The sequence below is a fragment of the Meriones unguiculatus genome, chromosome 18 (genome assembly GCF_030254825.1).
Source record: "Meriones unguiculatus strain TT.TT164.6M chromosome 18, Bangor_MerUng_6.1, whole genome shotgun sequence".
Taxonomy (NCBI): domain Eukaryota; kingdom Metazoa; phylum Chordata; class Mammalia; order Rodentia; family Muridae; genus Meriones; species Meriones unguiculatus.
Window position 1 is genome coordinate 17,836,228 of NC_083365.1, and position 26,801 is coordinate 17,863,028.

General features: G+C 40.4%; 1 protein-coding gene and 1 long non-coding RNA gene across 3 annotated transcripts in view; one reads left to right on the forward strand and one right to left on the reverse strand.

The window, feature by feature from the left end:
* The window catches only part of Sema6d (semaphorin 6D), a 558,098-nt gene extending 544,115 nt beyond the window's left edge, over positions 1-13,983 (reverse strand). For both annotated transcript variants that reach the window (XM_060371734.1, XM_060371732.1), the window contains exon 1: positions 13,702-13,983. The gene's annotated coding sequence lies outside the window, so the exon portion shown is untranslated. The remainder of the gene's footprint in view (positions 1-13,701) is intronic.
* On the forward strand, positions 13,353-26,756 carry LOC132649018 (uncharacterized). The gene is made up of 3 exons (XR_009587407.1): positions 13,353-13,429; positions 24,435-24,539; positions 25,990-26,756. It is a non-coding gene; the product is annotated as an uncharacterized LOC132649018 (long non-coding RNA).
* The last annotated feature ends 45 nt before the right edge of the window (positions 26,757-26,801 follow it).

Below are 26,801 nucleotides of genomic sequence, written 5' to 3' on the forward strand. Positions count from 1 at the left end.
ATTGAAATGGCCAGGCACGGTGTCATGTCACACACTTGTAATCCCAGCACTCAAGGGAGGCAGAGTCAGGCGGATCTCTGTGGGTTTGAGGCCAGCTAGGTATACAAAGTGAGTACAGGACAGAAAAATGCTGACTTGAAAAACTTAAAAAAAAAAAGAAAGGAAATAATAAAGAAAAAAGAAATAAGAAAGAGTGAAAAAAGAAAAATAAGAAAAGAGTGAAATAGAAAAAAAAAGGAAAAAGCAACAAAAGACAACAAACACATTGCACCCTATTGTCAGCATGAAACCATGTTCCTGCTTGAACCCTGTCAGTGACAGAAGCGTCTTTAAAGAAGTGTGCTGGCGAAGAAGGCAGACAAGGAGCTGATGTTCCCAGCAGCCATGCTGCCATTATGGAAGATCCATCAGATAATACAGGATCTGCACTTTACTGTTTTTGACATAATTTTAAATAGATAAATACAAATGTTTATATTTATCACAGACAACACGACATTCAGAGTGTGCAGCATATATAGAAGATTTATTTCTCTCACCTTACTTAGATATACTAATTTATTGGTTTCCCTAGCTTGAACAGTCTCCTTCAATAAAATAGTGTCTGTATAGAAAGGTACGCCCTTAGAAGACTGTTTACAGAGACATTTCCTGGAGGAAATCATCTTTTCCTGGAACATGCATAGTCTCAAATGCCTTCCTTTCCTCACCAAGCTAGTTCCTGGCTTATGGCTTGAACTACAGTATTGAGTTTGCACTGCTTCCAGTTTCCTCACAGAAAAAATAGAGAAAAAAGTTGTTCCCATCCACTGAATAATTTGGAGTAAAACTCAAAATATTCAGCAAGGGGTGTGGTACAGCATGAACCAAACATGTCAGTCTGATACGAATCAGAATGGGTACAAGACAAAATGATGCAGATATGTCATTGCAAGACTGCTAGACATAGTCCTGAGGGTAACTGCTCTAGCGTGAATGGCTCACCAAGAATTTTAGAAGGACTTGCTGGTGCCCTACGCTGGTGTCAGCTGTTGCGACTACTAGTCTAAATCTTTAAAGCTCTCTCCTGTAGCAGGCAGCTGTTTCATTGAGATCTTAGTCACTCCAAAATCACCACATGATCCCATTCGACATGACTTCTCGATACATCTTTGGGAGTTTACTGATTAATGTACTAGGCTATTGCTGCATTTCTACGCTCATGTTGCAGCTTGACCAAAAAACCCTTCTTTGTCCCTGAAGATAATCCAGATAGCATGGTCCTTAGTACTCATCGTCCCCCTCTATCTACTCCGGTTTCTGATCTTGAGCTCAAGGATAGAAAAGTCTCTTGGCTTCCTAACACTAAGCTTGCATTTTTTCTTCAATGTCTTATGGCTCCTGAGAAAAAGAAAGGCTTTTCATGTTCTCTGTCTCTTCTTGCTCACTCTACCAGCCAGAAAGTGTCTATCCCCCACACTTTTTTCTTTGCTTTCACCCCAGGTTCAATAGATGTAGATATTTCTTTTCCTCAATAATATCTGACTTTCAATATCATGATGAGGATAAAGAAAGAGTCAAAAGACAGGGCTCTGAAGTGCATCATGGGCTCATTGCCGCCGCCTTTCAGAGAGCTGATCCTATCATTCTCAGGACAAGTCTCTTGGATCTGCAGAACACATTTGAGTGTGTCCAAAAACAATTCCTTCACACAATGATTTTGATATGACTAACAAAGGTATGTAATATATCTCGAAAATTCAGCATAATAAGAACTATAAGTACTAAAACTTAGGGCAACATTTGTGTTTACATATTAAACAGTATTATCAATTAAAGGAAGTGTGAAAACTCAATGCTCTCCATCAAAGAGATCCAATACTTTCTGATAAATTGGCTTTTGCAGCCAAAAGTAAATAGAAACTGGTAGGTTGACAAAGTCCTTCTAGGAAGTCTTCAGATTTTTGGCTCCTTGGGAAATGGCCTTCTCTTGCTGATTTTGTTGTGGTCGTTGAATCAGAGGTCATCAATCAACAGCATAGGACTCATTTCAGTTAACCGCTTGCCTGGTCCTTGAGTTCACTTCCTACCCTGACTTCACAAAATGGCAAGACCGGAATTCCAATCTTTGAAATAAAAATCCAAAAGAAAGTAAGATAGATTGACAACCCACACAACAGCTGCAACCTAATCTGCAAAGAGGATCGGGGAGGCCCATCCTACTACCCCCTTAACAGTTCACCGAACTGTCACCTCTCAGAGCCCCAAATCATCCCCTGCTAATACTTCAAAAATTCAGCCCATGGTGAGCCAATAAAGGTGGCTTCTTCACACATCTGAATTTAAGGTTCTGTATAGCGCACAAACTTACACATTTACAGGCTACCTTGACTGAACGATCTATGACAGGACATTAAATCTCACAGGTGTGGGCAACAATTGTTCTCAGTTCTTCAGTAGAACCCACTGAAGATGCTACAATACATGACCCAAAGCCAACTGTAGGTGACTTGTAAGTCTAGACTACTGCAAATCAAAGCACAGATTTGGCTACACTGACAGAGAAAAGCTTTCTAAAGTTATAAGTGATATTTTTCCCCCAACGGTGCTAAAATCTAGTCTATCCTATTCATGTGTCGTTTTCCCAGCATTTAGAATCTGGCACTTTTCCCAGTTACTAAAAATTCTCATGAAAAGAAGCAGCCACACAAATGCAACCCGACAAGCTTAAGATCTTTTGTTGGTTTTCTTCCATAATTGATATTACATGTATATTTAGAATAAACGGACACTGAAGCCTTGTGCCAGCAGCTCATTCTAACGTGTTTCACATTCTCTTGAATTGTGTGCAACTTCAGCAGTTTCTAATCATCTTACTTTTAAATACCTCTGCTTACAATGTGAAAAGGCTTACAGCTTCATTTAAATTAAGACATTCAGCATAGCTCTGCCTGCATTCTTTCAAAATACTCAGTCAATTAACATAAGCTACCTTCTAGAGAGGATTTGCTTTAAGTCAGGTGGAAAGAAATATTATTTCAGAACCGAAGACGAACAAAGCCATGAGATAGATAGCAGATCAAATAACTGAATGAATATTAAGATTGTTTTATTTGCCCATATTTTAGGACAGAGTATATGTCCCTTTTTAAGGTGTTTTGCTATAGATTGTTTCTGGGCATACATAGTATTTCAGGACAGTTCTAAAGGGACAAAATGTCCAAACTTTCACAGCCTCTTCTATCAGATAACAGCTCAGAAAGTCTCTGCAAGATTCCAAAATACTGCAGGCTCAATCATGCTAGGGTGCAGTGAGCTGAAGCCCAATTTATCATTCCCAGGGCATTAAATGAGCTGAGAAACAGTCCTGAGTCTGGCAGTGTTAGGGATGGCCAAAACCAGAACATCTCTGACGGTGGGGCCAGGCTGCCACCTGGAGGACAGCAGGAAACACAGCTCCTCAAATGCCAGTCAATTCCCAACAGTCAGAGAAAGAGACCCCTGTGTGGGCTGAGCTAAGCCCATCACTCCATTCTCCTCCCTGACAGAAGACTGAGACTTTCTGCTCCATGGCTCATTGTTTTGTGGAACACGTGGAGGCAGCGGCAGTAGGTTAAGCCAGGTGCCCAACAGCCCTTGCCTTCCCTACAGACTCAGGGTGTGGGGGCTCATCCTTGGCATATTTTCTCTTGTTCACCCATTTTGTTTTTGTTGGTCACTGTTACGAGCGGGGCGGGGGAAGGTCTTACGTGATAGTGTAGAAGAAAAACATCAGGTCGCTTTTCAAAATGTCTAGACCCTGTGTGAAACACTACACAAACAGAAAAAGAGAAAGCCGCATCTTTGCGGCTTGTTGTTCACACAGAGTGAACACTGAGTACCGTGTGGGGCTCCAAAAACAGAAATCTAATTCAGTCAGGACCACAGTGGGAAAAAGACTTAGAAAGCACCTCCAGTGTGTGTGTGGGGGAACTCTTTAGAACCTGTTGAAGTCTGATGGGACAAATCCCTAATCACCATGAAAGCATGCTGCACACAGGGATATTGTGTGCAATATCTTTCCAATTTCCATGTTTTTTATGACCTTGGAAGATATGGTACTAATTCCCAAATTTATCATATCATGGACGAGACTGAAATTACACTCATCAAAAAGTAGAGACAAGAGGCAGGAGACTGGATGCCAAATGACAAGTTAGTCAGGTGAGAAAGCACCGAGCCAGGAGACCCTCTAGGGCAGGCTGTCAACATGGGCTTCAATCCTCCTTTCAGGAGTCCGCACCCACCTATTTTTCCTTTCCTCTGCTCCTTGTTCTTTCTTTTCCTAACCCTTGATCACTACCCAAAAGAAAGTATAGAGTTTACTTCCAAAATAGTAAACAAGACTTTTTGTTTGTCTGTTTGTTTCAGCCAATTCACAACCTAATAACATTTAAAGGAAAAAAAATAGAATCCTGGAAAGATTCTGTTGTCCTATTGCATTTCCTCCAACTAGCCTAGCAGAGAGAATGTTGGACAAAGCCAGTCTCTGCGAAGATGCGGGTGATTACCAATTGGTCTCTACAGGATGTGCAGTTAGTCTGAGAGAGCTGTAGTGACACCTCCTGGTAAGACCAAAAGAGTGTTGACTGCTATAAAACTTTCCACACTGTCACACTATGATCAGAAACAACGAAGAAAATATATTTTCCCACATGTACTGCGCCTTGCTGCAAAAATAGCCCATCTGTAGAGAGACACAGTCATAACAATGAACCCATGTATGAGTGACTTACATTTTAAAAACAGCTGAATCCAAGGAAGAACATAGTCATGTTTTTATTTTATGACATCCAATAAATAAAGCTGATTTTATCTACTCATCTGGGAATTGTATACACAAAGCCCATGCAACGTTTTCTAATGCTAAGCAGTAAAATTCTATAGAAATAATTTTTAAAGTGTCTTTATGTAGTATTTTTATCTAAGCTCTCTGTAAACTGTTAATCTGACCTTTTTCTTCAATGCCTGGACAGTCATTCCCCCTCCCCACTTCCACCTCATCCCTTAATCTCCAACACAGGTCTGCCCTGGCCTGAAGCATTTCAAATCTAGCATCTTCTTGTTCACTGGCCACCTCTCCCCAAATTCTCTGCCTCTTTCCAAATGTGCCACCAATGTTTTGAGAAGCAGTGTAACACCCTACATACCAGAACTTAAATAAAAATAAATATTAATATAAATTTCTACCTCTTCTCAGACTCTGCAAGTATGAAGAGGGTTTTAGAAATATAGACCCCTCCATATTCTCCCTCATTCCATCTTACCACCCACCCATCCGAATACACTTAAGTCATTACTAACATATCATTAAGAGCTCAGATTTGGGTTCTATGTTAGAAAAACACACAAAACAAAACAATATGGCAGACATTAACTTTTTTTCACAGGATTTGAATTCTACTCATCAAACAAAAGAGGAAAAAGAGTCAATGAAAAATTAAGCTGAAACTGTGAGAGTGTCTCTGACGAAAATTAATAATTTTTTTTTAAATGGTGGGAGTCTATGGAAGAGGGAAAGTCAAGAGGAACACCCAGAAAAAACATTAGCAAAGGGTCTGTGACAGGACAGGAGTTTATTTTGTGGAAATAATAAAGAAGCTATGATTGGCCAGAGAAGAAGTTGATGAATATGATTGTATAGATGACCCTCATAATACAATAAGAAGCTTGCAAACACTTTTAAAGGAGTGGGTCTTGACAAATAGCTATGACACGGCAGCACTTTCAGATTAGCACTTGATTCTTTTGACAACTTCAGAGGATAGCTATTGATATCCTCAATTTTACTGATGGAAACTCAGAAGATAAGCAACACCCCCGGGAGTCTTGTAGTTTATCTTAGAAATGGCAATGCTGGGATTCAGCACAGCCCCAGAGTCCACATATCAAACAATACAAATGCAACCTCTTGGATGATGGTTTCTGCAAAAGCGAGAGAGGGGAAGAAAGTCTGTAGTTAATCAGGACAGTATTCCTCCCAGAAGTGATGGCCAGAATGACAGGGGAGGAGATGGAGAATAAAGCGGGTCTAGTGTACCACAAAACAAAAACACCACAAAACTAAAACAAAACTAAAACAAAACAAAAACATTCTTCCATAAGAACATGATATGATTTCTTCTTGTTATTACTCTTTTTTTTCTCTATATTTGGGTGGGTATTATTTTCTAATTTTTCACTTGTCTTACTAATTCTGTTCATATAAATATGTTTATTGAAGTCATGATTGATTCCTAAGGCTAATCAAATAAACATCAAATTTATAAGTCATTCCTTAGTAAATTAGTTACTTAATTTTGTGTTGCATTTTCCTACAACCATTGAACGTTTACCACTGCTTTATAGAAGAAGCTGAAAAAATGCAGATAGACTGAGAGCCAATGCTGGTGGATGGACTAATGTAACAGTAGGTTTTTATGAAGGCCATTTTCTGAAGCTTTCAATATTAACAGATAGATCTTCTGAGAGTGAGGCATAGCTAGAGGAGTGTTCCAGAAGGGAATAAACTGTCTTGCTCTTTTCCAGGAAAATGAGTGGAGCTAAGGATGCAGTTGGATTATCTGAAACCAGTAGCCATTTAAGGCAATGAACAAGAGATCACATTCCAGAGGAAAGGCTCACAGCCATGTCAAACGTTCAGTTGGACAGGTGTTACCAATCAAAAGGAAGTCAGATTTCATAAGCGCCAAACTTGCAAATCTTTGTCTTCATGCTAATGGCCACTGTGTTGTGACACTCCCTGGTGGACTTCTGACATTTTCCATTTTGTTTGGAATTTCTGCCTTCACTGCAGGAGCTCTGGGCTGTAGTGAAGCCACTAACCTTGCCCTGCTCGCTTACATTTGCCCTTGCTACTCTCCAAGGTAGCCTTATCTTCCTACCTCCTGCTCACCCAAACTGAGAAGCATGTCCTTCCTCCTGGGCCCACAAGCCCTGAGCTGATCTGTATTACTTCGTTGCTCAATGACTTTCAGGCCTTACTTCATTCTCATTGCTTAAGGCAACAAACTTTTTTTCTTTTTTTTTAATGCACATTTCTGAAGATCGGTATCTTGCACTCAGTAAGCTCTATCTCCCTCAACTTAATGAAAGTTAAGTTTGTTTCTATTTAAAGGATAGTTTTCCCTTTAAAACCTTCAGCAGTGGAAAGATCAAAGTTTCCTTGATCATGTGCTCAGAACAACCTTATCAGTAAACACTTATAAGGGTGTGTAACAATTTACGTTAGTGAGAAGTCTGAAAATGAGCCCTGTTTTCACTTCTCTGCATTGCTTGTTTGCAACAATAAGATTGTCTACAGAGTTTTACCATGACCACAGTAACTAAGAGAAATACCATGTTTCTATGGACTTAGACTATCTATAAATCTCTAGCTTCAATATGACTAAAATATTCTCTATCTCTCTCATGCACACATATGCTGTTGTGGCTTGTTCAACCCAACTATCATGATTCCTTCAAATAGAAGTTACCCGTTCACTTTATTTCACTGCCACATGTTTAAACCTTTTATTTTCATTTGGCCAATCTGGCAGGCAAAGTTGAACATTCTCGTTTGGTTGCCCATAATTAAAAAAAAAATAAAGTTAGTAAATGCTGAACTTCTCTAGGAAGTTTTATTTTTATTAAGCAGAAATTACCAGATATATGTGGTAACCTCATGAGGTCGGGCTCAGGTGCACACTGAACCGGAACAGACAGAACAAATGAAATACATTTTTCTTTTATTTCCACGGGCTCATTATACTTTTCTGTAGATACATATATGAAATAAAGAATGGCCACAGTAGAACCTCATAATCTAATCTGAGCAGCAGAGATACACAATGATTCTTTCATGGCATTCTCATATACAATGTATAATGGGACTCAAGAATCACTAGAAAATAAAATAGAATTTCCACTTCTGTCTTTAGAAGTAGCTACTCTTCAATATTGATCCACTAAATAAATGTTAAACTTTCTCACTAACTTTCACAAACTTTATTTTACATGCTCAAGATGAAATGGTATTTCCAAACCCTTTGAGTTCAAATCCATCACCCCCAAAGTCACTCTTGCCAGACCAAGCTGGTGAATGATACTTAATGAATTTCTAGTCTCTCTAAGGATAATTTGAAGGTAAATTCTTTGCCCATGTGGAAGGAATGCTTAAACTCCATCCTGAACACACCTGCATGGTGAGGGTATATGCCTGCATTATGTGGCAGTGTGGTCTAAAAATAACCCTCTCAGGTTCCCTGCCAATTAGGACTCATCACGTGGTACACACCTTAGATGTCAGCAGTTAATTTGCATGTCAATGAAACAATGATTTGATGAAATTTTAAGGATTTGTGCACTATTTATACCATAATGGAGAGAGTACTTACATGCAGGTTTTTACTGTTTTCAATGCTCTCTTTAAAGGGCACATTTAAATGACCAGTGTTCATCGTTGTCTGAGAGTTTCAGATTGGAACAACAGATTGCATTTTGGACACTAACATATTTTAACATTAACTATAACTGAGATGTCTGAGAGAAAAGTCAGCTGTGTCCACCACTCAGCAGAGTGGCAGCTGCTTAGATTTGGGACTTCAATCCCTTTGTGGCCTTATCTGTGAATACGTCAGCCTGGGTCAATGAAATTTTTTCGAGTTTACTGTTTTACCTGCCTTCCTTTCCCTACCCTCCTACCAGGTTTTCTATAGTTAAAAGGAACACTTTTGTGGGTGGTCTCTTCTGAAAGCTGAAAATGATTGTTGATTCTCATACAAAGGGAATCAACCAGTGGGCACTTAAACTTAACTGCTGTGCTTAAGGGCAGTACTTAGAACAAATACTGTATTTATATGGACAGACATTTCAAAAGCTGCCATTCTGGTGGGCTAAGCATGCTATTGGAATGGCCACACCTACCAATCAGTGCCATGCAAGACAGCAAGTGAACAAGCCAAGGAGTGAAGGAAGGAAGCAGGGACAAGAGAAGGGAAGGAAGATAAGGGGGAGGAGAGAAGAGAAAACAGGAAGAGAAGAGCAGTCTCAGGAGCTAGAGGGATGGCTCAGGGGTTAAGAGTGTTGGTTGCTTCTGCAGAGAGAGGATTAGGCTCAATTACCAATACCCACATGAAGGCTCACAACTGTCTTTAACTCCAGTTCTGGGCTCTCTCCCCCTAAGGCACTACACACATGTAGTGCACAAACATTCAGGCAGGTGAAATACTCATACACACAAAATAAAATTTTTGTTTAAAAAAAAATGTCTGAGTTTGCAGTCCCGTGATATCACAGTTGCTCCCCAACACTCGTAAGGCACAGAGTGCTTGTGTTTTAGGTACTCCATGGAAATTCCTTACAATGGAAAATGTGGTTGCTTTGCTGGGCTGCTTAAGCCTTGCTCTGAGAGTGATCAGCTGGAAAGCGTGTGCTGAATGCCATTAAGAACGAATGCCACAGATGTGCACATGAGTTGACTCAGTGGTTACCTGCTCCTCACATGTCACATCTTCATCCAGCCGAGATATCCCTACCATGACGTCAGAGTACCCCGGGATCAGAGTTCCCTACTTGGTTTTACCTACTATACTGTCACCATGAATCCACCCTTTAGACATATTTAGATTCTGTTTCTAAGAACTTCATTCTCTCTATGTTGATGGCTCCTTTCATTCTACAACAAAAAACAAAATTAAATATCCTGACAGAGAAAATAAGTAGATAAGTAGAATAAGATGAGGATAAGGCGAAAAAGAGTAGCTGTTTGTCTCTGAGCTACTTCAGAAATCTACATTACTTCCCTGAAAACATTAACCCCCAAAGGCTACATAGTACATTACCTAAATTATTTAATTGACGATCTTAGCTTTATCTCAAAAATGATTTCCTTCTCATTAATTAAATGGATCTTGCTCTTAAAATAAATGTAAGCCATTGTTGATTTTAAAATTCAACACTTAACATTTTCTTTAAATAAGTTTACGTCAAAGGAAACTAAAAGCGCCATTTTGATGTACTTAGTTCAGTCATTTGACCAACGTTTCCAGTTTTACCTAACTCAAGCAAATTAAACCACAAACACCCCTTGTTTAATGAACATTCATTGAGCAGACAGAGAAGAAAACCAAAGTTTTTGCTAAAATCTTCTGGAAATACATATAGACATATTTTTTTTATTTAAATGGAACAGCACTCCTCCCCAGACAGTATGAGGAAACAAAGAACCTTTGGTACCTAGGGAAAGCCAAAGCCAGGTTTCAATGCAGCCAGTAGGCTCTGCTTAGGAAACTGGAGTCTGGAGAAGCCAAACACACCACCCTGGCTTGGACATGATGGGCACAGAAGACATCCCCTGTGCTCACCACTGGGAAGGCTGCTCTCTCTTCCTCCTGCTAAGTTCAGACTCAAGTTTTCATGGAAGTTACTCTTCTTCCCTCCTCAGAGTTCTCTCACCAGCCTCCCGAACCACCAAGTTTTCAACACTATGTCCCTTCACCAGGCAATGTGGAACATATTTAACAGAAGGAAAATATAAAAGACTCGGCCTTAACAGGTATTGCTTCAAAAGGCTGTTTATTTTCAAGAAAAGGGTACCAGCATAGATGCAGTTAAGACTTGAATGACATTATACAGTACAAATAATTCTCTATTTAGGGGTCCTGAGAAATTACAGCAAGTGGTTGAAGAGTAATGAATGTTTGTAATTCACTAGCTGCTATTTAAAAATGCAAAGCACACCATGACATCAATGATGTTCTTTTTAATCTCAACGGATAGGCTATCACAATGAAAGCACTTGGAGAAAGACTGCACTCCAATATACAGTTGATGAAATTTCAATGTTTCGATAATGATGATTCAGTAACATTTCATAATTTATAGAATGATGAAAATACCCCCAGTTTGGCCTTAAAAACAGGTTTTATTTATAGACATGTCTAATGAAATTTTAGTAATAACATTTCTGTAATGAAAACTTGTTAATGGCCCTTAATATAGATTTAATATACCTATGAGAAAACAATCAGCATTTACTCAAATAACATTTTCTCCCCTGAAAGAGTAAATAACATTTTTAACTGCTTTTTTTTTTCTTTTCTTACTTTCTATGTTCCTTCAGCTCCTAGACAACAAAACAATGGCCCTTTCTTCCTGTGGAAGAGAAAACTCAATAAATACAAATGGCTACAGGGCCTCAAAGCAGTGAAATTATGGCTTTCCAAGGACTTTGTTTTCCTTCATGAGGAAACACATCTTAAAAGGACCTTTCCCAATACACTTTAAAGTCAGGCATATTTCAATGAAATAATTATTTTGGCAATGCTCAACATTGCTGACTGATAAATGAGACCCAAATAATTAAGTTCTGTTCTTTTACAATCAAGATTTAGTGTAGTCATCAATCTGGGTAAGAATTTAGAGTGTGGAGACTTTGGAAGATGAACAAGCTACTAACCGAAATTGGTCATGTGGGAAGGTAGTTAAATGAGTGCTCAGTTTAAACATAGCTGTGGATAACTTTCCTGTCTTAATCTTCATTAGAACTTGGCTGATTCATTGCTCATTTGCTCCTATACTAACTTGGACACAGTGTGAAAACAAACAAAAGGAAAAACGAACAGGTAATTTAGTGCTTCCAGTAAGCAATAGAGTGTCGAAATGTGATTATAAAAATAGGCTATAGGAAAAGTTCTTTTTAATGTGGAAAAGCACAACAAAAGCAATGCTGTTATGAAAAGCATGATGGATGTAAACACTAAAAGTGATAGGGAAGGGAGAAGGAGAATACGCAATACTCTATGTGGGTGTCTGTGGAACCGAGGTGCCTGCCCAGGTTTCTACTGCTGTTTATCAGTTACCTAATTCACACTTCCAGTCTGAGAATCAGTCAATCAGTGTTCATGCAGTGAGCGTCACCTACATTGCTCCATCTACTCCTTCTCCCTCCATGAGCGTAAAAGCTATGGCCAGAGAGATGTTCACAGGAGGCATTTCTATGAGGGGAGGGGGGATGAACTCCAGGTTTCAGGAGACAATGCACTTAGCAGGACGTGGGCAACAAGAACATCAAATCCAGGGAGAAGGAGAGTGGTGTTTCTTAATAACTACTGATATTCACGACCAAGTACAGATGCGTAATGCGTAAACATGTATGCAAACAGTACCTACATGAGATAATATTTAAATACATTTTGCTAAGAGTTGTGCACATTATAAAAAGAGAGAACAAACGCCCCCTTAGCTTGGGTACTAAGGCACAGAGACCATGAGAAGGTGATATCATTGTCATTTCAATAATGGGGGAAAGCCAAGTAAGGATGTGTGAAAAGGGTTTGCTCCAGATGACCTGGGGCTCCCCAAGGAGGCGAGGAGGAAGGCTTTCCCTGCCTCTGAGTCCACTTCCATCCATAAATGTTAACATCACTGACGGTGGGGGGGGGGGTGCATGGACTGTAATCCTTTGCTTGGTCACATATGTACGGAGGAAATTACACTTTGTTCATTAAAAGCGACTCCTCTCCCAGAACCATGCAATCTTTGCTACCTGAAGGTACAAAAAGAACCACTGCACAAAGAGGGAGAAGGCCAGGGGGAAAGATAAACACCGCCCAAGAACCTTTGAGGAAAACAGGTGCTGGCTAGAGGAAACAGCCAGTCGCCTAAATACGCTTAAAACTCCACCTTCGTTATTCTGCAAAACAATCTCATTGCAGGAGGTAGGTAGGTATCACCTCCTGCTTCGGAAGCCTGCTTCCCTCGGCTGTCTGTCTGGATCTGTCAGATCTAAGTTTTGCACTCAGGGACGATTTCCGTTGTTGACTACTCTCGCTCTCTGTACCAAGAAGTCCCTTTCCAAAACGCGTAAGTCTGCCCCTACACCCACTCCTCCAAGTCACCACTTTTATTAACCCAGGGAGCTGTGTCTGTGTCGCCCAACGCGGCCCCAACAACAGTCACCGCGAACAATGAGCCAAAGGAGGGACCCACCCAGTGAGCACCTGCTAGCTTGCGCACAAACGGGGACTCGGGACGCTCAGGGCCTCGGGTTCCGGTTCCCCGCCCTGCTCCTCCAGACCCCAAGATGAGCCTGGAAGCAGGTGGTTTCCTTGCATCAGACTCGGTCCTCCCGAGTCAGCCCTGCCTCCCAACACCCACCAGTTAGAGCCGCTTTACCTAAAAAGAACGCAAGCCCAGCCAGCGGGGATGCGGGGTGGTCCAGCCACCACCCACCAGCAGCCCCACGGGCTCTGGCACGCACCGGCGCCCGGTGGCCCGCGCCGAAATCCCCGGGGCTGTGGGGTGGAGAGAGGTGGAGCTGGGAGCCTTAAAGTGGCTTCCTCTGGCCCGCCCCCGGCCTGGCAAGGCTGTGGGATCCGGGAAGACACAAAAGATGGGCAACATCAGAGCCTGCCACTGTGCCGTCGCCGGGGTGAGTGGCGGGGCCTCAGGCGGGTTCCCGTCCTCTCTCCCCGCTGTCCACTCAGGCTCCCCGGTCCTAACCCCGGTTCTCCACTCCCTGTCCCCGCTGCCTGCTTCTCATCCTCTCTTTCTGGTTCCCATCCCGGCCCCTGGGTCCCTATCCCGGATCCTCGGTCTCCACCCGCCGCGGGGACATCCCTGGACGCCGCCGAGCCCTGCGCGCTTCCCGGGAGCTCGAGTGGGCAGTGAAAGGCGCGGGCGGCGGAGACAAGAGACACTTACTTGCAGGGGAGGCTGAGCACCACTTGGTCCTCACTCGCAGGTGTCCGGGCCCCGCGGTCCGCTAGGGCGCTGGCGCAGCTTGGAGCTGGGCACTTGGCGAGCCCGGGACACCCTCGCCGCTGCTCAGCTGCGCGCTGTTCACCGCACCCGGCACGCCGCGGCACCATCCGCAGCCCCGGGCCTCTGCCCCGCTCTCCCGCGTCGCCCGCTCCAGGCAGACCACACCCTGTCACCCCCGCAGCCCTCCACTCCTGCCTCTTTGACACTTCACCGGTTACTCCGCCGCCCGGCGTCCTCCCACCCCTTCAGCCCACGTGCTTCTGCGCTCGCTCTGGCTCCAACTTCCCCCACCGGTCCCCGCCCGCCTGGGAACCTCTGGACTCAGCCTGGAAGGTGTCTGGTCCTTCCACGAACCCACCTTGGTCCTCACATTGATGGGTGTCACTGCGCTGGTTTACGAATACTGTCCATCATGTGTAAAAGTGTATTTTTTTTTTTTTTTGGTCGAGCCATGTATTACTTTTAATATTATAGAGATGCGTTTATTCCCAAGGGTCAGTCGCTGAGCAGTCACTGGCCTTGGGTGGTAGGCTTGTCAGCCCAGCTGTTTCCACTTGCAAAAACCTCCCTAAAGTCCTGGCATCCTTATAACTAAATCAAGCCTCCCATCTCCTACTATTTATTTATTTATTTAATTTTATTTTTTTTAGTGGATTTTTTTTAAAAAATAGGAATATTTTATTACTTACTCTTTATTCTTCCAGCAAAGTTTGAAGTTCCTTTCCAAGGGCTACCTCCTCTGTCCAGCCACGAAGACTCTAGGAAAAAAATTTGATCTCTCCTTACTATAACTGTCAGCAGCCTCTGGTACAATCCTCAAGACATAGCCTATATTCACAAATGCTCAAAAAGTGCCCTTCAATTGTGGGGACAAGCTTTGGTCATTTTATATCACAAATGAAACAAGGAGATCAGTTGCGTGCTTGGCTGTAACCCAAATCCTAGGTCCTGTGGAAACCCAGGAACATTTTTACATTTGGTTGAGTGATTTTTTCATAGTATGATGAGGTTCAGCGGGGTTAATAACTTGGTGATCACTAAATGTGGCACTTTCAAGCTTCTTTACAGCCTGGACTGCAAGTCTCTCACACCTGCTGAAGCTTGGGTCCTCTGGCCTTTCTTAATACAGTACTTGGATGGCCACCAGACCACAAACTGCTTTAAGCACCACCATCACAGAAAGTCACCCAGGCACATTTTTCTTTAAAACAATCCGATTGTACCCTTTACCTTTTCTTATTTGGGTCTTACTAAAAATCTTTTAACTTAAGAGTTTTTAGAAACAAAGCAACGATCTTTTAAAGGTCGGATCTCTGTTGCACCCATGGTCTTAACTCTTATAAAAAAAATTACATATATCCTGCTCTCAGCCATTCACCCTCAGATAATCTTATCACTATAGTTCCTCCCTTGAAACAAACAGCAGATCATGCTTATTTGCTTAAAGAGACCAGCCAGCAGCCAGCACTGCTCTAAGCACTCTGCTTATTAGATATGTTAGAGATGACACCAGAAGCAGAAGGAGGGTCAAAAAAATCATGAATTACTACAAGGACTGGGTTCCTAGCAATCTGCTTGGTCTTAACCAGCACAGAACATGTCTTACTATATTGTCTTATATCTTATGATAATGACTATTTTAAAATAATGTGTATGTGTTCATCCACATTTAGCTGTATTGCTGGAAACTGAGCAGAAGTCTGGCTGGACTATTGAGATAGTTGAACACAGATATTTGCCACCAGATCATGAACTCTCAGTGAGGTCATGGACACTATAGCCTGCTTTTCAAACATGGGAGGGGCATGATCCATCTTAGCACTTCAGCTTGTCAGCATTCACATTAGGATTCAAGGGCCTTTGCGACCTGTGAAAGACGCCTCAGCTAAACTGCCTTTGACCGAGCCCACTGCCCTGCTGATTTTTGGCTTCTGGAAACTTGGCTAAATGCAAGGCAACCCTCAAGTCATAGGCTGAGCAGCAGACATCAGAGATAGCGATGTCCCAGTTCCCTGGAACTTCTGAATGTTGCCTATGATGACAGATGACTTTGGAGAGATTTATCAGTTTATGAGGAGCCTAAATGAGATCACATGACTCCAGGAGTGGGAGGCATGTACTTAGTTAATATAGAGGGGAGCGAAATGAATTTGAAGGCAAAGATTACTGTAATGTAGCCACAAGGCAGCCAGGCACAGGGAACAGGAGAAGAGAGAAGAGGCAATTAAAAGTCTCTCCCACAGATCTTTTGGAGAGAACAAGGCCTTGATTTCAGGTTGGTTTCTATCCAGTGAATGTGATTTTGGAAATATGGTTTTTAGCTGTTGTAGAGCAGTCTCCTCCAAGTTCAAAACATCCCACCTGTCAGGAGAGCTCCTTATGCAAGAAATAAACAACCCCCCAGGCCCAAAACAGCTTCAAGAAAATGACTTCATGCTGGGGTGGGCTTTGGTGGTGCGACTCTCTAATTTCTGCTACGGTAAGCAACCCTCCTCTAGATTTCTGTAAGTAACCCCAATAAAAGTCATGGTTCACCCAGCTGGGTTTCAGCAGTATCCATACTTTGGTCTGCTGCAGTACTCTTAGCTGGGGTGAGCAGACAGGTGAGTTTTATCGCCCCAGAAAAGTTTCATCACTCAAAATGGGCCAACCAAGAGTAAATTTATAGCAATTTGTGATAGCATCTGAAGGGAACAAATCCTGAATATGGAAGGCATCTTTCCATCCCCGTAGGAAAAAGAATTAGAAGACATCCCAAATAATTGCTCATTGTCCTTTTCTGTGGCTGGGGGAACCATCTAGCAAGGGTAGAAGAGGGATTGATTCCCAACGTAAAGTTAAATATAATCCCTCTGATTTAGATGTTGCCTTTTTAGTTCTTAAAAAAAATGTGTTTGCTGAGAGGTACAGGACTTACAGTAGATTTGATGTTTGCAATATGTTATCAGCTATCCAAGAATACTGTCTATCTAAAGTCTACAGAAATTAATTTTTTTTCAGCTTACAATTTAGTGCCGATGTTTAGAGATGCAGAAATTATTGATGGTCAGATAGGAAGAGTCTCCAGTCAGCAAAAATAAAGCTCTATTTGAGTGACGAGCCAGCCCTAGAGATTGGCTCTACAAACCTAGACCTACATTAGCTGTCATTTGTTGAACACTTTAAACTTAAGAATAGATTTCATTTAAGTATTCTAAAATAAAGAAAATTAAAGATAGATCTTAGTTTTAGGTATACATGGTAAAATTACTTAGTGGATTGCAAAAAATATACTCACCTTAAGTCTTGTTTTTTTTTAAATAAAACATTTATAAATTTGTGCTCAATGTAATAAAAGTTCTCTTCATCTCTGAAAGATCCGTGTACTCAATATTAAAACATAGTAGATTTAATTTGATTATCTTTTAAACAAGGTAAAACAGGACATATCCAGTTAAACTACAGATAGTCAGTTAATAAATTTTGATAGGACTTGATACACTATGTAATGTTTGGGACAATAAGTTGTCTTGTTTCAGGTCATGTTATTAATTATATTATAGCAGGAACATCTGAACCTAAATTAAAACATTATTCGTTGATTCTCCACTGGTCTGGGCTGTCACCTTACTTTAGAAAGCAGAAAAGAGAGGATGAGTTGATTCCTGTAAAGTTTAGTCTCAGAGCTCCAAATGTTCAACCACTGAGGGATTTCTTACTGGCTTGTGCAGTTTTCAGCAGACAAAGACCTGTAGGCTGTGACTTTTTTAAAACCCACTTTATTTGGGGTCCCTTATGTCTCTTTCTTCCTTCTCCACCTCAATCTCTTCCAACATCCGAACCCCAAAAGTAGCAGAGCAAGAAGGTTAATAAGGGTTGGGGATGTGGACCTTTCTAGAAGTAGTTCCTTGAGGCAATTACACTCTTTGGTGTCAGGAGGCCAGCAATCTAGTCAAACAGCAAGCCAACAGTCCAACAGTACAGCAATCCAGCGATAGCAAAGCAGCAACAAGGTCCAGCAACAGCAACAACAGGGTTCAGCAGAAGCGACACGAAGACTTCTCTGGAGCTTTTCTGTCTAGGAGTGAAGCAAAAAGAAGCAAAATGATGCAACACGTTGTGATGGAAAGTGATCTCTGTCTGTGGGATCCTATTTATACCTTCTTAAAGTCCATATGAGGGTGCCTTTTCAGCTGGCTAAAACCACTCCCCCCTTCATGAGAGAGCCCAAGATCCTTGTCAACCAGTTAACAGATTATCATGAGGCAGTTTATCAGCTGACAAAGATCATGTGCCTCTCACTAGGCTACTATCAGCTATGGACAAAGCAGTCCCACATTCCCCACTTGGTTCTACAACAAAATCATATCCACACAGAACAACCAAAACGTCCACTGTAAAGAACTGAATTCCACTGGGGCTTCCCTCATCCCTTATAACTACTTTACCCCCATTCATGGCTTCTTGGACTCATTACAGTATTTCTGGCCATCAGTCGCTGAACTATTCCCTTTTGTGATCTGTCCTCTAGGATTTCTAGCATCAGGATGCATGCATGTCCCCCAAAAAAACAAAGGAATGAAGAAGATCCTAATGTAGGTGTCAGTCAGGTAAATGAATAAACTAGTTCTTACGTCATTTCCTGTTCTGCAGAAACAGAGTACAAACTGTGTTCTCACCCTCTTCGCAGTGTGAAGGATGGAGGAGATGGCTCTGTAGGTACAAGTACGTGCTGGAAGGGGACTGGAGCTGAGATCACAGTTGGGCAGGGTGGCCCAAGTGGAACTCTAACTCATGGGAGGTGGACACAGGAATACTCCAGCAGACAGGCTGGACAGACAAGGGAGTTGGGAGCTCTGGGTGCCAATAAGATTTCCTGTCATATTACATACAGTGAAGAATGATTGATAAAATGTTCAACAATCAACTTCTGGCCTCTACATACATGTACATACCTGTATGTACATGCAGGCTCACCCATATGTTATTCACATACATATGAACACATACGTGCATACCATACACACCTTAACGCCTAAGATAAATACATGGAGTTGTCATTTTTATATCTTCATTAGATCTCTAGGAGTCTTCCCTCTGGATCACCATTGTTTGGAGACAAGAGTTAACTGCTGACTTAGGATACTTGTTGGTTGAGTGAAACAACTTGTTTTTAATCTCTTTTCACTTTAGATGCCTCACTCTCGAATGAAAGGATAACCTTGGCCATCTCATAATTCTGTTAATTCTTAAGAAAATACCTTTATGTCCAACAGAAGGCCTCATAAAGAGGTTTGCTCAATATATATCAATGTATTTTTGCCCTTGCCTGACATAATTCCAATCTGTTCTGTATCTTCCAGCTATGCCAATTGCAAAGATCAGCACATAATAAGTTAAAACATACTCCTTCAAATCTATTACTCATAGGAGGAGTGGAGGGATGTGAGGGAACTTTGCTAAAAGTGCTGTGAAACTGACAAAGTTCTGTGAAATTCTAAGAAGCAAGTGCTAAGAGTAATAATTAATAAGTAATAATGGGCAATATCATCAAGTCTTTGATTCCGGTTGAGCCTTGGAGAATTGCTCTACAAGAAATGCTGGATGCTTTCCCCTTTTGGTCTAAAAATTCAACTGAGAGAGCCTTAGTACAGCAACATCCATTGATCAATAGAAGCCTTTTCCCTCATTCTGCTTTGCTCAGTAGAAATTACCATTCATCTTTCAAGTACCTTTTACTTTTGCTGTATTTTGACATACCTATGTGCATTCAATTAGTGCTGGCTGCACTGAACAGCAAAGGCCTTCTGTCTCCTTTATCAGGAGTATGAAAACCAACTGGCTTCAACGAGTACAATTTTGCAGTTGAACAATTACTGGTTCGAAGCTTCCAGCACCATCCCTGGTCCACCTTGAATCTCCGATGACTGTGGAACCACTATCACTGCTGTACAAGCTGGAGCCAGAAAGGGACTAAGGGAAATGGTCATAAAAAATGAGTCTAGTTAAAATATATGACATTTTTTATGTGATTATGTCAAGGCAAACAATGACTGTTAATCTGCAGAAGCGACACGAAGACTTCTCTGGAGCTTTTCTGTCTAGGAGTGAAGCAAAAAGAAGCAAAATGATGCAACACGTTGTGATGGAAAGTGATCTCTGTCTGTGGGATCCTATTTATACCTTCTTAAAGTCCATATGAGGGTGCCTTTTCAGCTGGCTAAAACCACTTCCCCCTTCATGAGAGAGCCCAAGATCCTTGTCAACCAGTTAACAGATATTTTACCTTAATTAATTGTGTGATTATACTTTTATTAGCAAAGAACCCTCATGTTTTTTTTTTCTCATACCTCTTTTATTTATTTTTAATTAGGCTGAAGAGTATGAAGTTTCATTATAGCATTATCAAACTTAATTTGTTTCTGTAGATTTTCCTTCCTTCTTTTGGCTTCTTTTTCCTGTTTGCCCCCACTTGTACCCTTCCACCTACAGTGGCCTCATTCTTCCTTCCTCTCACATATATTCTAGTACCTTCTCCTTCTTCAAGACCTCATTTCTCCTTCTTGTGGTTTCATTTTTAGTTTCATGGACTATACACCCCAGTATATATATGTATATGTACACACTATATATATATCTGTATCTCTACAATTTATTTATTTATTTATATTTATTAGGTACCGATAGCCATATTGGCTTGTTTCTGGAACTTCTATCATTATCTTTTTTTTCTTTCCTTCCTCCCTCCTTCTCTCTTTCCCTCTTTCCCTTCCATCCTTTCCTCCACCTTTAATATTGTCTGGAGCGATATTGTCTGTCACTACAGCTTGCTGGTGTAATTTGAAATCAGACTCAGCAATGCTATTTCTGTTTAGGATTGCTTTGTCTACCAATGATATTTTGTGTTTCCATATCAATTCCAGTATTTTTCCTCTTTCTATGAAGGATGAGATTAGAATTTTCATGGAGATTGCATTGCATCTATAGGTTACAGTTGGTAATATAGCCATTTTCACATTAATTCTGACAATCGGGAATGTGAAACCTCTTTCATTCACCTAACATCCTCACTATATTTTAGTTTCTTAAGGTTTTCATTTTTAAGTTATTTTTACTTCCTTCATTAGATTTATTCCTAGATCCTTTATTTTGGTAAGTTATTATAAATGGATATTTCCCTAATTTTGTTTTCAGTAAGTTAATTATTGTTACAAAGAAAAACTACTGAGTTTTATGTGTTGATTTAATAATCTGCAACTTTATTGAAAGTGTTTATCAGATGTAAAGCTTTTCTTTATTTTAATTGTATTGGAATATATTTTATTTTTTATTTTATTTATTATTTATTACAATTTATTCAGTTTGTATTTTGGCTATAGCCCCCCTCTCTTGTCTCCTCCTAGTCCCACCCTCCCTTGCTTTTCTCCCCTTATGCTCCTCCCCCAGTCCACTGAAAGGGAAGGTCTTCCCCCATCCCATTTTACCCTAGCCTATCAGGTCTCATTAGGGCTGGCTGCATTGTTTTTCTTTGAGATCTAGCAAGGCAGAGCCCCCAAGGGGGAGGTGATAAAAGAGCCAGCCACTGAGTTCGTATCAGAGATAGTCCCTGCTCCCCTAACTAGGGAACCCACTTGAAGACTGACCTGCCATGGGCCACAACTGAGGAGAATTTCTTGGTCCTCCCCTTGCATGGTGCTTGGTTAGAGTATTAGTCTCTGCAAAGACCCCTGGGCCAGGATTTTTTGGCTCTCTTGGTCTCCTTGTGGAGCTGCTGTCCTCTCCAGGTCTTTCGGTGGTACATTTACAAAATGGAATACTACTCAGCAATTAAAAAAAATAATGAAACTTGCAGGCAAATGGATGGAATTAGAAAAGATCATCTGAGTGAGGCAACCAAGAAGCAGAAAGACACACATGGTATATACTCACTTATAAGTGGATATATTAGACATATAATCTAGGATAAACTTACTAAAATCTGTAGTCCTAAAGAAGCTAAGCAAGAAGGAGGACCCTAGGGAAGATGCTCAGTCCTTATTCAAAAGGGCAATGGATAGACATTGGAAGCAGGAGAAAATAGGGAACAGGACAGGAGCATACCACAGAGTCCTCTGAAAGACTCTACCCAGCAGGGTATCAAAGCAGATGCTGAGACTCATAGCCAAACTTTGGCCAGAGTGCAGTGAATCTTATGAAAGAAGGGGGAGATAGATATAAAGCTTTTCTGGTGGAGTGCATAGAGTGTTTTTAAGTATAGCATTATGTGATCAGAAAATAGGGATAATTTGACTTCTTGCTTTCCTATTTGTATATATTTTATATCATTATCTTGCCTTATTGATGTACCTGAGTCTTCAAGCACTGTTTTGGATAATAACAAAGAGAGCATTTCCCCCTAGATTTTAGAAAATAAAAGTGCTTTCTATTTTTTCCATTTAGCATGATGTTGGTTAGAGGTTTGTCATAAAAAGCTTATACTGTTTTGAGGTATGTTTCATATTTTATTAATTTTTCAGAAATTTCTCATGTTCATATTTGACAAATGTCTTTGCATCTATTGAGATGATCATCTAATTTCTACCCTTAAGATTATATGTTTTATTAAATTTATTGGCTTGTATGTGTTTAAGCATGCAACCAACTTTCCATGTCTAGAATCTAAGTTTATTGTGGTGTTTGATCTACTTAATGTATTTTCAAAATAAACTTTTACTCAGAATGAACAATAGTAGGTTCCATCTGGCATTTTCAAACAGTTTTGTTGATTCTCCTTAATCCTCTTCCCCCAGACACACCTGAGGCTCCTTATATCCTCAACAGCAATATCTTCATATCAGGTTTCATTTTACTTGTGTCTGATTAATCCTCCCCTCCTCCTCAACACCTCTTTTTCTCTTCTCATAGTTTCTTTCTGATTATAATAGCTCGTATTCACTCTTTCCCCATTTATATACCGACATACAACCATTATCATCTGGGTTTTGCAACTGAGAGAGAATAAACAAATTATGTCTTTCTGAGTCAGAGTTATCTCGCTCAATATACTTTCTAGATCCATCTGTTTTCCTGTAGTTTTTATAGTGTTTTTTCTTTTACATCTAATTAAAATTCTTTAAAAATATATATGAGGAGTATATATATTGCATCTTAGTTATCCATGTTTCCTCTGACGCACATTTTCTTGCTTTGTGAATAAATGTATCTAAAAACATGGACACACAAGTACCTCTGGGGAAGGCTATTGAATGGTATAGCTGGAGTGGTATAGCTACATCATGTGGTCATTCAAGTTTTGATTTTTTTGAGCAATCATCATACTGATCTCTCTAATGGTTATACTCGATTTCACTCATAAGAGGATGGTCATCATTTGTGGTCATTTCTTTACTACATGATCATTATTCTGATGTAGGTGAGGTGGAACCTCTAAGCAACTTTTAAGTTAATTTCCCTAATGGCTAAGTGTGTTAAATGCCTTTCAAAGTATTTCTTGGACATTTGTGTTTCTTCCTTTGAGAACTCTGGTTTTCATATCATCAGGCTATTTGTTGACTGGCCATTGTAGGATTTTATTTTTCTTTTTAATGTTTAATTTTCTCAAATCTATATTTCTATATTTCTCAAATCCATATGTCAGATATTAACCCCATCTGAAATGTTACTGGCATGGATTTTTTCCCACCCTGTAGACCATCTGTTTTCTGGGCTGTTAGTTTTCTTTGAAGAAACTATGTGATTCCTCATAGTCCGGGTTGTCAATTCATTTGACTCTTTCCTGTCCTGTCCAGGAAGTGTTCCCCTGTATCTCTGTCTTAAAATGCTTTCCAATAATTAGCTCTAGGACTTACCTTGTTTCAGGTTTTAAGTTAAATATGGTCTTTTATCTACTCTAAATCAACTTTTTTTTGGGGGGGCGGGGCAAGGTGAAAGATAAAGATCTCTTTTCTTTCTTCTACCTGAGGAATTAATGTGTTCCTCGATTCATTTTGAGAGTATTTTTGTCAGGAACTTTTGCATGTATATTCAGCAGGGAAAGTGGTCTATAGTTTACTTTTTGTTATGAGTGCAAGAAGTGTTCTTTCCTTTCTATTTCATGGGACAGCTGAGAATTATTGGTGTTGGATCGTCCTTAGAAGTTTGGCAGAATTCAGCTCTAAATCCATTTAGTCCTGACTTTTTTTGGTAGGTAGATTTTAATTCCTGTTGTAGTTCTGTTTAACTTTGGTGTGGGCAGGTCACATGGGGTAGGAAGTTTTCAGCTTCTTCTAGGTTTTACTCAGTTCTGAATATAAGTTTCTAATTGATCTTCTGCATTTAATTTGTAAATCATAATTTAACTTGTGAGGTTTTTTTCCCTCTTTTTCTTAGTTTGTGCAGGGATTTGTTGATCTTGTTAATACTTTCAAAGAATAACTCTCTGATTAATTCCCTAAACCATTATATTTTCTGTTTCATTGCTTTCTGTTGGTTTGGTGGTTTCTTCTTCTTCTTCTTCTTCTTCTTCTTCTTCTTCTTCTTCTTCTTCTTCTTCTTCTTCTTTTTCTTTTTCTTCTTCCCCCACCCTGTTCCCCTCCCCTCCTCCACCTCCTTTTTTTTCCTGGAATGTTGAGGGACATTATTATTATTTTGACAGCTCTTTAACAATACTTATTTATGTGTTTTTATACAGTGTTCTGCCTTATGTATGCCTGCAGGTGAGAAGAGGCCAACATACCTCATTACAGATGGTTAGGAGTCACCATGCAGTTGCTGGGAATTGCATTCTGGACCTTTGGAAGAGCAGCCAGTGCTCTTAACTGGTAAGCCATATCTCTAGTTCTTGACAGCTCTTTTTAAAGATGTGAGTAGTTATTTTGTATTACTGTGTTGATGCTATCCCATAGCGTCTGATAACTTTTGCTACAGTTTTTATTTAGTCATAAGAATTTAAGGCAGGTGTGATAGTGCATGCCTGTAATTCTAGCATTCAGGGAGGAAGGAGGAATTTTGTGAGTTTGAGGCCAGACTGGTCTCCAAAGCGAGTCCAGGAAAGCCAAGGCTACAGGGAGAAACCCTGTCTCACGAACCAAAACCAACAAAAAATATTAAAGTTATCTGAATATTTGTACTATTTTTGAGGCTTCTTTTTCTGTGATTTCTAAATTATATACCTCTATGTTCTGATATAAGATTTTTTTTTTCTTTTTTTGGTATTTGTTAAGGATTGGTGTCCTACAATTTGATAAATTTAGAGAGGGCTCTGTGTGCCACTGAGAAGAATGTGTATTCCCCATCTGTTCAATGGAATACTCTTTAGATGGGCTGTAGGTATTAAATCCAGTTTATCTGTAGTATGATGTCCAAGTAGTTAGCTAAAACCAAAATTGAAGTACTGAAGTCTCATGTTATTTTTCTGTCAGCACCTGTGTGACAAACACCTTTTAGTTTATGAAATTGTGAGTCCTAATTCAGTGCAGAAATATCTACAGTTGTCATATCTCTTTAAAGAATCATTCTATTTGTTACTATGTAGTGGTGTTTTTTTATTGCTGTTGACTTATTTTGGTTGACATCTATTTCATCAGATACAGGAATTACGACTCCAGCTGTTTATGATGTAGCTTTCCTAGATAGATTCTCAGACTGGCCTTTAGTTTTTTGAAGGCTTTCCTGGATAACTGAGTTTCTTGGAGATAACAGATAGTAGAATCTTGTTCTTTAATACAGTGAATCTGCATCCTTTTATTGATCAGTTATATACTTTTGTATTTAAAGTTATTATTGAGAGGGGTTAGCTATTTATTTTACTTTTATTAATTGAAGTGTTGGTTAATTTTAGTTGTTAACTCGCCAGGTCTGGAATCACCTAGAAGACATGCTTCTGGCCATGCTTGTAGGAAATTATCTTGAGTGCAGAAATTTAGGCGAGAAGTCCCACTGTGGGTGACACCATTCCCTGGCTTGGGTCCTGGACTATAGTAAATGGAGAAATGGATTTGAACCAAAAGCATTCTTCTCTCTTTAGTTCTTGAGTGTGGATATAATGTGATCAGCTCCCTCAAACTTGTACTTCTGTATCTGCCCTGACATAATGGACCATGATCCGGAATGTGAGTCAAAATAAATACTTTTGCTTTGGTTAAGTATCTTAGTCAGTGTTCTCATTGCTGTGAAGTGACACCAGGATCATGGCAACTCCTACAAAGGAAAACATGTAATTGAGGCTTGCTTACAAGTTCAGAAATTTAACCCATTGTCATCTCATGGCAGGGAGCATGGTACCATGCAGACAGACACGGTGCTGGAGCAGAACTGGGGGGTTCACCCTTTGGATCCAAATGCAACAGGAAGAGAGAGCCAGAGAGACTGGATTGGACTTTTGAAACCCCAAAGCCTACCGACAGTGACATGCTTGCTTTCTCCAACAAGGCCACACCTCCTAATCCCTTTTAAGTAGTGCCACTCCCTGATAACCACTCCTCCAAGTATATAAGCCTTTGGAAAGAATTCTTTTTTTTTAATTTTTATTTTTTATATTAATTACATTTTACTCACTTTGCGTCCCAGCTGTAGCCCTTCCCTCATTCCCTCCCAATCCCATCCTCCCTCCCTCATCTCCTTCCATGCTCCTCTCCAAGTCCACTGATAGGGGATGTCCTTCTCCCCTTCCATCTGAACCTAGCCTATCAGATCTCATAAGGGCTGTTTGGATTGTCTTCCTCTGTGGCTGGGTAAGGCTGCTCCTCGTCAGTTATTCCTTAAGAATGCTCATCCAGCTGCTCAGACATGCCATCCATCCCACCATATTGTGAGGAAGTACAAATGAAAACACCTTAAAGAACAACCATATTCAAGGCATTTTGCTTACTGGGTTTGCAAAGAGGAATTAGGCGGTGTCTTTCAGCTGGACACAGTGTTGCCTGTGTACATTTGGAATCACATTAACCAGAAGAGATCAGAGGAATTAAGTGAATAAATCACACGTTCTCATTTGGGTGATGTGCTTTCTGTTTTCATTTTTTTAAATGCTATTGATTACCCATTGGAAATTTAAATATACTCTACCTGAATAATTTCCTCCC